This window comes from Pantherophis guttatus, chromosome 6 (genome assembly GCF_059756535.1).
Source record: "Pantherophis guttatus breed Tessera chromosome 6, ASM5975653v1, whole genome shotgun sequence".
NCBI lineage: Eukaryota > Metazoa > Chordata > Lepidosauria > Squamata > Colubridae > Pantherophis > Pantherophis guttatus.
Genome location: NC_142068.1, coordinates 75,496,539 through 75,506,465, shown reverse-complemented (window position 1 = coordinate 75,506,465; position 9,927 = coordinate 75,496,539).

Sequence of the window (9,927 nt, the reverse complement as noted above, 5' to 3'; positions counted from 1 at the left end):
GGAGACTCAGGGCGGCTTACAATGCATTAAGCAATAGCCTTCATACTTTTGTATATTTATACAAAGTCATCTTATTGCCCCCACAAACTGGGTCCTCAATTTACCTACCTTAGAAAGGATGGAAGGCTGAGTCAACCTTGAGCCTGGTGAGATTCGAACTTACAGTCATTGCAGACAGCTGGTGTTAATCACAATGCTATCAGTCTGCTGAGCCACCAGCCACCATTTTGAGACATAAAGCTTCTCCTGAAGCAGAGAAGAGAGTAGCACCACTGATAGCCTATTTTGTGTAAGGGATTTTAGTTCTTATACCATCACCTGTAAGCAGTGGTGGGATTCAAATAATTTAACAACTGGTTCTCTGCCCTAATGACCGGCTGGGTAGGTGTGGCCATGGCGGGCATGGCCAGGGGTGTGTGACAGACAGCACTCAGCCTCCTGGGAGCAAAAACGGGCCATGGGGGGGCGTATCCCCTGTGCCCTATTTTGTACCTAGTAGACCTCCCTGCAGCCTGGGAGCAAAAATGGGCCACCGGGGGGGGGCTGTGCTGCATCCCCCAGTGCCCCATTTTGGGCCTAGTAGGCCTAGTAGCCCTCCCTGCACTTATCTGGGAGCCAAAATGGGGCACAGGGGGGGCGGCTTCAGGAAGGGGAGGGGAGGGGCCAGCCAGCAATTTAATAACCAGTTTGGCTGAAGTGGTGCGAACCGGTTGAATCCCAACACTGCCTGTAAGTACTCCTATCTCCATTCCAAAATCTGGAAGGATGGATGAACAGGGAAGATGTCCAAAACGTTTTGTTTAAGAGCCCTAAAGTCCCACCTGATTCCTCTTCATCCCATTTCCCCCCATCTTAATGCAAAAATTGTCTCACCTGCCTATGCCACTTACTTTACTTTTATAGATTTTTTTGCTCGGCCTTTTTCAATGAACCTTTACATCCAGGTTCCCGATATTTTTTGTTTTTAGTTCTCAGGGAAGCCATGGGGTGTTGTTCACCCCAGGGATTTGGGGTACTCTTCAATATTATGTAGAATGACATTTTGAGAAACTGTGCCTAACTTAACTTTTCCTGAAGGAGGGAGAAAAAAACACAACAGCCTAGCGATGGATCCTTCTGAAGATCTATGGTCATTGGTTTTGCTTTTCCATCTAAAAACTAAGGGCATAAAGTACCTAGAGAAAAATCCAAGAGGTTTCTTATATGTACATCTGATTTCAGCCAAGGAACGTAAGTTGAAACCCATCCCACAGTCCTCTACATTGGGAATTTTCCTTGGGACCCTAATCAGTTTTGAAAAGCCCTTGTGGTGCAGTGGTTAAAGCGCAGTATTGCAGGCAAACTCTGCCCACAACCTGGAGTTCGATGATGATGGAGCTCAAGGTTGACTAAGCCTTCCATTCTTCTGAAGTTGGTAAAATGAGAACCCAGATTGTTGGGGGCATTATGCAAATAATATTTCTACCATGTAAATCTCCTGGAGAATGCTGTAAAGCACTAAGGGGCAGTATATAAGCCTGAAATGCTAAATGCTGTGCCATTGCTATTCCCATTTTTCCTTTGACAAATCCTCTTAATTTTTTTTTTATTTTTTTTATTTTTATTTTTATTATTATTATTATTATTATTATTATTATTATTATTATTATTATTATTATTATTTATTAGTTCGATTTATATGCTGCCCTTCTCTGGAGACTCAGGGCAGCTTACAATGCGTTAAGCAATAGCCTTCATACTTTTGTATATACTTGCTTAGTAGGGCTTTTGGCTCCCCACAAGCGGTGTTCTTTCTTATAAAAAGTCAGCTTATTGTCCCCACAAACCGGGTCCTCATTTTACCTACCTCGGAAGGATGGAAGGCTGAGTCAACCTTGAGCCTGGTGAGATTTTTTTTATATATGTAATTTTTATTAATATATTCTATACACCAATACACAAATAAAATATACAATCCTGCCACCATGGTATAATATGATTACATTGTCCATAAGTATAAAGTTATTCCTTTATACATACATATTTGCCATGGTGAGATTTGAACTCTCAGTAATTGCAGGCAGCTGGCAGCTAAGTGCTATTTAACAGCACTTAGTCCACTGCGCCACCAGGCTCGCTCTAATTAATGCTCTAACTTCTGTTCTACTCTGTATCTTTTACAATAGAATGCTGTAGCTGAACTTGCTTTTATTTCTCTAAAATAATTGCTTTATACACCCCTGCTTGAGGAAGACTCTATTTTTTAAAAAAATAGTCTACTCCATACCACCACAAAGAGAATGGATTTGGTAATGAAGGAATGAGACAGCCATATGCACCCCTTCTTAAACCTCTATCATATTAATTTATAGATTTGATCCTGGCAGGTCTTCTACACTGTCGGGAGCTGTTGCTAAACTCCTTTATTTTCTCAAAAAACGACAAAAGGTTAGTTAGTTAGTTAGTTAGTTAGTTAGTTAGTTAGTTAGATAGATAGATAGATAGATAGCTGAAGCTCACAGTGTGCATACAAACGGCAAGTAATAGGTCATAGGTCATAAATCAGTTGCAATCGTTAATCATCAGTTACAAACAACAACATAACCCAATAGGAGAAGATAGTAGGAAAGATGAGAAGATGAGAAAAGTTAAGAGAGACAGTGCTATGGGAATTAAGTATTTAGCAAAGTGATGGCACGAGGGAAAGAACTGTATCTAGTTGTTTTGGCATGCAATGCTCTGTAGGACCATCCTGAGGGGAGGAGTTGAAACAGTTTATGTCCAGGATGTGAGGGGTCTGTAGATATTTTCTCAGCCATCTTTCTGGTTCGGGCAGTATCTAGATCCACAGGCTGGTTGCAATTATTTTTTTCCCCCTGCAGTCCTAACTATCCATTGAAGTCTGTACCTGTCCTGTTTGGTTGCTGTGCCAAACCAGACAGTTATTGACAGTTATAGACCTTAACAAGTTTTATATTTGTGACATTATTTACATTTGTGACATGTAAAGTCCTGTTCCCAGGATGGATAGGAAAAAACTGTGGCTCTGGATCGTATATACCCGTGATGACAAACCTATGGCACGCATGCCGGAAGTGGCACGCAGAGCTATCTCTCCAGGTACACAAGCCGTGACTCATTGCTCTTCCAGGTTCTGATGCACCGGCCAGCTGGTCCTCAAACACGTGGGAGCACCGGAAACTGGAAGAGATGCTGCCCGGTGCGAATGCATGCGCCGGAAAGATGATATTCCGGTTTCTGGCGCGCACATGCACACTAGCCAGCTAGTCTTTGTGCGCGCATGCACACCGGAACTGGTGTGACCAGGCGGCCGGTGTGCATGCACACGCCAGAAATCAGGGCACGCGCCCCTGTTTCAGCACTTGGTGCAAAAAAGGTTAATCAACACTGGTATATACCAATGTTTCTATAGACTTTCTTCATACCAGGTTTTGAATTTAGTTTGGCCTATAGGACACAGAAAGGAAATTCTGCAAGGGTTCCTATTCAGAAATTTAAGAAACTGGGACTTTTATGGGACTTTTTTTTTTTTTGGTTTTAATCCACAAGTTTGGGCATTGCGAAAATTGACAGGTTTTTTTTTTTTTTTAAATCAGCAAAGTTGGAGATTGTTTTTAACATAATCCTGGATTCCATCAAAACTTTGTAGATGAAATATCCTTCTTATAACAGTTAATCCCATAGAATAGAAGAACCTTAAGTTTTATTAACTGCAATCCAGGGGAGAGATTAGGCTTTATTTCAGAGGGAATATTTTTATGTTGATAAGAGTGGAAAGATTGGAGAAAACACTAAAGTTCTGAAAAATGCTATCATGTTTTTTCCATAAAGAGGCATATACACCACTCTCCCCCAAGATAGCTTCTGGAGTTTGTCACGGTTAACTTTATTTTTCCCCAAAATTAAGTCCTTGAGAAAAAACTGCCCTAAATTTGATAATAATCCCATTTTACTCACGTCTCTTAATATTTTTTGGAGGGTGGAGGGGGAATTAATTCTGGTAAATAGCTAATAAGGTTGCTTTGTCTTAAATTTAAAATGAATAAACACGTTTCCGAAAGAGAGGACTGAGTTTTATACAATCAAAAAATTGGTATATGAGCACCAAATAAGCTTCAGGAAGGAAGCAGAGAGGTTGTGTTTTATTGCCACCTTGAAGCCTAATATTTTCCGTAAAGCAGAGGCTTTGCATGAGAATAATGTGGCAAGCCCATAATTGCCCATGCCATTACATTCTGGATCACTTGTGGCTTCTAAGTTGTTAGAAGGACGGCCTTATTTCACATTGCAATAGTTGCACACTCAATATTGCACTTTGTGATAGTCTAAATCAAGGGTGTCAAACTTGATTTCATTGAGGGCCACATCAGGGATGTGTTTGACCTCGGAGGGCCAGGGGGGTAGGGGTGGCCAGAGTTGGGGGTGGCCCTTGTGGGGGTGGCCCATTTTCAGCCTACAGACTCTTGAAGCATTCTCCTGGTCGAAAACGGACCAGGTGGTGGCCCCGAGAGGTCCCCATGCAGCCTGTTTTTGGCCTCCAGGGCTTCCTGCAGCACTTTGTGGGTTGAAAACGGGCCATGGGGTGGAGCCACGTGCATTTTAGCCAGCAGAGGCACTGTGGGCCAGTCCTTTGATATTTCCAGGCTGGCCCCGTGGGCCAGATCTAAGCATCTCATGGGCTGCATCTGGCCTGTAGACCTTGAGTTTGACACCCCTGGTCTAAATAGTAGGCAACCAAGTCTACCTGCCTTCTTTAATGATTTCTTGGCCCAGATAAGGGTGCAATTGGAAGAAAACTCTCAAATTGCACACCAGTTCAAAGGGTAGAAATGCAATCCCATTTAGGAGTAGAGAGAGAACAAGACCAGACCTGGGTAATCCACTCACTGCCACTTGGTCTTGTCAGGATTAATCCTGAGCTTTGTCCTGCCCATTCCCACACAGCCTCCAGTCACTGAGATGACCCCCAAGTCTCCTCTCGCTAGCCCTAGTTAATGATCTGGGTTTAGCCAATCACCTTGGAATATTGATTTCTTTTTTTGCCTATTCTAAAACTTTCCATTTTAGCTGTTTTTTTAAAAATTGAGGGGATGTAATTAATTGTCATTGGTAGCCAGCTAAAACAGTACTTCCCAAACCCTCAATTACTGCTAAAAAGAACAAGGGACAAGGGTTTTTTTGACAAAAAATAACAAGGATCTATTTACAAATAATTATGTATTGATTTATACTGTATACATACACTCAAGTTTGAAAAGAGACACAATATTGTAAAAAAGAAAGAAAGAAACAACTCATTATAAAAAAATTGTGAATAAATAAAAATAAAATCAAAATGTTATTGTTCTAGTATTTATTTCACTAGACCTAGTGAAATAAGACAGAGGGAAGTAAAATTATGTTTATCAAATCTATTTTTTATTCGGTCATAGACCAGCAAAGAAAACACAAGTTAAGATAAAAAGAAAAGTATAGTTATTCTAAAATATTTAAAAAGAGTTAGAGTTAATACAGAATAGGGTAATAAGACAGTACTTGGCTGTGGTCAAGGAAATAAATCAGATTGATCCACTAACAACGTATTGAGATAAAACCAATCGGAATGACAAGGATATTTAGTAAATTGATTCAATTCTTCCTTTAACACATGGACACAGTCTTTGTTTAAAAGGTTTGTTTTTGTATTTTCCTTCAGCAAGGGCAGTTGGGAAGGCATTGAATCTGACTAAAGACAAGGCCCTACTGAACTTTGGGATTGTTATGCAACTGAGACAGACGGCGCAGTTAAGATGCTGGGCTTGTCAACTGGAAAGCTGATAGTCCAGGTTTGAGACCCAAATGCATGCGTGAGCTGGTGAGTTCCCGTCCAAGCCTCAGCTCCTGCCAACCTAGCAGTTCAAAAGCATGCAAATGCAAGTAGATAAATAGGTACCGCTTCTGTGGGAAGGTTTTGTGACATCATGCTAGCCACATGATGGTGGAAATGTTTTTGGACAGCGCTAGTTCAATGGCCTTGAAACTCCCTATAGTCAGCAATGACTACTTGAGTAAAATCCGCAGGGACTGCTTTATCTTTACCTTTATCTATGTGACTGAGATATTTAGCTGGCTGAAAAAGTTGTGCAGAGAGGCTCAAGAAAATGTCTGCTTGAAACTCTAAATCAGGCCTGTTAAACTGGCGGCCTGCAGGCCAGATGCATCACGCACAGGCCACGTCCATCCTGGCTCCGCAAACGCAAAAAAATGTCTTGATATGTCATGATACATCACGTGACGCGATTGAGTTTGACACCTGTGCTCTAAATCAATGGCCTGCTGTTTGAGAATAGATGGTGCGTAGGCTTAGCCCACCAATTTTATAATTTCTTCTAAAATTAAAATGTGTATATATTACTTAATAGCAGAATAACAGAGTTGGAAGGGACCTTAGAGGTCTTCTAGTCCAACCCTCTGCTCAAACAGGAGACCTTTTATTATTTCAAACAAATAGTTGTCCAATCCCTTCTTAAAAACCTCCATTGATGGAGCACCTACAACTTCTGGAAGCAAGTCATTCTACTGATTAATTGTTCTCACTGTCAGGAAATTTCTCCTTATTTCTACGTTGGTTTCTTCTTAATTACTTTCCATCCATTGCTTCTTGTCCTGCCTTCAGGACAAGAAGCGGAGACCCCCCTTTTCTTTGTGGCAGCCCCTGAGATATTGGACCACTGCTATCATGTCTCCCCTTGTCCTTCTTTTCATTAAACTAGACATACCCAGTTCCTGCAACCGTTCTTCATATGTTTTAGCCTCCAGTCCCCTAATTATGACATAACTTACATATAAAATCTATATCTGTCCAATATTTCTATTACTATGATCAATTTTAGCAATGGATTTGGCTAGCTTGTTAACACAGATGCAGATGAACATGGTGGCTTATAAAAAACAAGCACACAAGAACTGGGTATATTCTGTAAGCCGTCTTGAGTTGCCAGGGGTGAATAGGCAGCAATATAAAACCAATAAAGAAATAAATAAACTGAGTTGGAGCTTACTGGAATAGTGCTGTCATAGCATGCCTAGCCCTTCCTTTCATTAGACTCATACCCAATTCCTGCAACTGTTCATGAGACCCTCGAATTAGGACCACAATTGGATTCAGAATTTCCATTGCTAGGCAAGATGGTTCTTAAGTGTGTCATGCCTAAGTTTACAGGGGTTGGTTTTTTTTGCCACAGTTGTTAATTGAATCACTGCCATTGTTAAATGAATCATATGGTCATTAAGCAAATTTGGCTTCCCCCCATTAACTTTGTTCGTTGAAAGCCAGATGGGAAAGTCACAAATAGAAATCATGTGACTCCAGGATGCTGCAATTGTTGTAAATACATGCTGGTTACCAAGCTGATCACATAACGATGGGGAACTGCAACAGTTGTAAGTGTGAAGACTGGTCATCATTCACTTTTTAAGTGCCTTTGTAATTTTAGACAAATATTTGCAAATTGCATAGGTTTGGGCTGTTTATAATTTGGAAACATATAACAGTAGATATTTCAATAGAAATAGCAATCGCACTTAGACTTATATACCGCTTTGTAGTGCTTTTACAGCCCTCTCTAAGCAGTTTACAGAGTCAGTGTATTGCCCCCAGCAATCTGGATCCTCATTTTACTCACCTCGGAAGGATGGAAGACTGAATCAAAAATGAGCCTCTCAGGATTGAACTGCTGGCAGTCAGCAGAGTTAGCCCTGCATTTCTGCATTCTAACCACTGCGGCCACCACAGCTCTATTTCTATTTACTATTTCTTCAAGATGGAGAAAGTTAAAATTGTCTTGGTTAGGAAGAACTGCAGCCTTAAAAAGAAATACTCTACCAAAGCTTGATTTTCTTTTTCCAACTAATTCCAATAAAAATTGGAAATGAGGGACTAAATGATTGGTAGAGACAAGTATCACATATAATCCAAAGACTGAATTTAAGACACGGTAGAGTTGAAAAGAACAAAGCAGTCTAACAGCTCTGAATTTCATAGTGAATTTGTAACTCTACAAGCAAGTTGGTTGTTTTAACTTGGATCACAGATTGGGTTGCCTCTGTTTATGGTTTGGCTACCTCTATTGAGAGAGCAGGATTTCCAGATGATTTAAACAGATACGTTTGAACTAATACAAACAGAAGTAAACAACTCATAATGACAACTCATATTAATAGCTTGGAGAAAATTATGTCCAGGTATTAATTTTCATGCTGAGAAAAGCACAAAGATATTTGTTCAGTGGAGAGTCAACAAATTGTATAGACTGCAATATTTGATTATGAGTAACTCTCTCTTGAGAATTCCTCTTTGGTTAGCCCAAGCCATCAAACTTGAATTTATTTTGAAATTGTTAATGAAATAGGATTTGGAAACTGAATTACTTACAGATTCTATGATTAAATGGATGCAGAATTTAGATATAGTAATTGACATGCAACAGTGGGAATTCCAGAGGAAGAGAAATATTAAACTTGCAATGAGTATAATACTCAGACAAAACTAATATGTTTTACTGCTGATACATTATTTCTGTACTGATTGCTAAAATGGACAGTTCGTTCTCTAAATATTGTTAGAAATGTGTTAACCAGGTTGAATTTTTTTAAAAATGTATTTGGTGGCATTGTTGTAAGGCTCGATAATTTGGAATTCTTCAATACAGTAGTTAAATAAAACAATAATAGAAAAATAAAAAGCAAAAGGAACAAAACAAAAAAACATTATTGTAAAAAGTAATGTAAATATAAAATAAAAATATAAATATAAAGCTTAAAGAGATCATTGTTGATTTCAGAAAAGACAGGCACACCTCTGTGTATCTGTTCACCGCCCTGAGTCCCTTCTGGGAGAAGGGCGGTATACAAATTAAATAAATAAATAAATAATAAATTAATGATTCACCTGTGGAAGTGGTTAGCAGCATCACCTTTCAGAGCATGCAGTTAATGAGTAGCTAACTTGGTCCCTCAACAAGATGAGATATTGGTAAAGTGGACACAGAAGTGCCTACATTTTCTGCATCACATGAGAACAGTACACCTTCCTTCCCTTGTCCTTGCCACTTTCTATAGAGGGACAATCAAGAGCATCCTGAGTCATATTGCATTACTGTCTGGTTTGGAAGCATTACTGCTTCAGATAGGAAGGCGGTGCAGAGTGGTGAGGATAGTAGAAAAGATTATTGGTAGTTCACTTCCTTCTATCCAGGACATAGCACATAAACAATGCTTGAGCAGGATCCTACATATCCTCTTCATAAGCTGTTTCCTTGTTACCTTCTGGGAAGGGGCTTCGTGGTATCTGAAGCAGAACATCTAGATTAAGTCACAGCTTTGTCCAAATAGCATCAACCTTGTAAACTCTCAAGTTTCCTCTTTCTGCTATCTATCTATCTATCTATCTATCTATCTATCTATCTATCTATCTATTTATCTATCATCTATCCATCCATCCATCCATCTATCTATCTATCTATCTATCTATCTATCTATCTATCACTTTTAAATATTACTAAACTTTAGTATTGTACATCATCCAAGGACATTCTATATTTCCTAATGGAAATGACTATGGAGATTCTCAGTCACCTGAATAAGCTTCTTGGACGAGAAGTGAAGTATCTTCAAGGAAAAACAAAGAAAGTCCAGTTGTCCTTTGAAAAAGCACCTTTAGGACTTCCTATTGGAAAGTATGTACAATTACCTCTGCGGAAGTATGGCTAATTAAGTTATAGGCGTGTGCCTTGGTGTACAAAACAATGAATAGGGACCACATATAAGCAGCCAAGAAGGTAACCGTGTTCTGTGCTTCGCCATATGTTCTGTGCTGCAGTATGATGTCATGCTGGCCACATGTCGGTGGAAATATCTCCAATACTGGCTCTTTGGCCTAAGAAACAG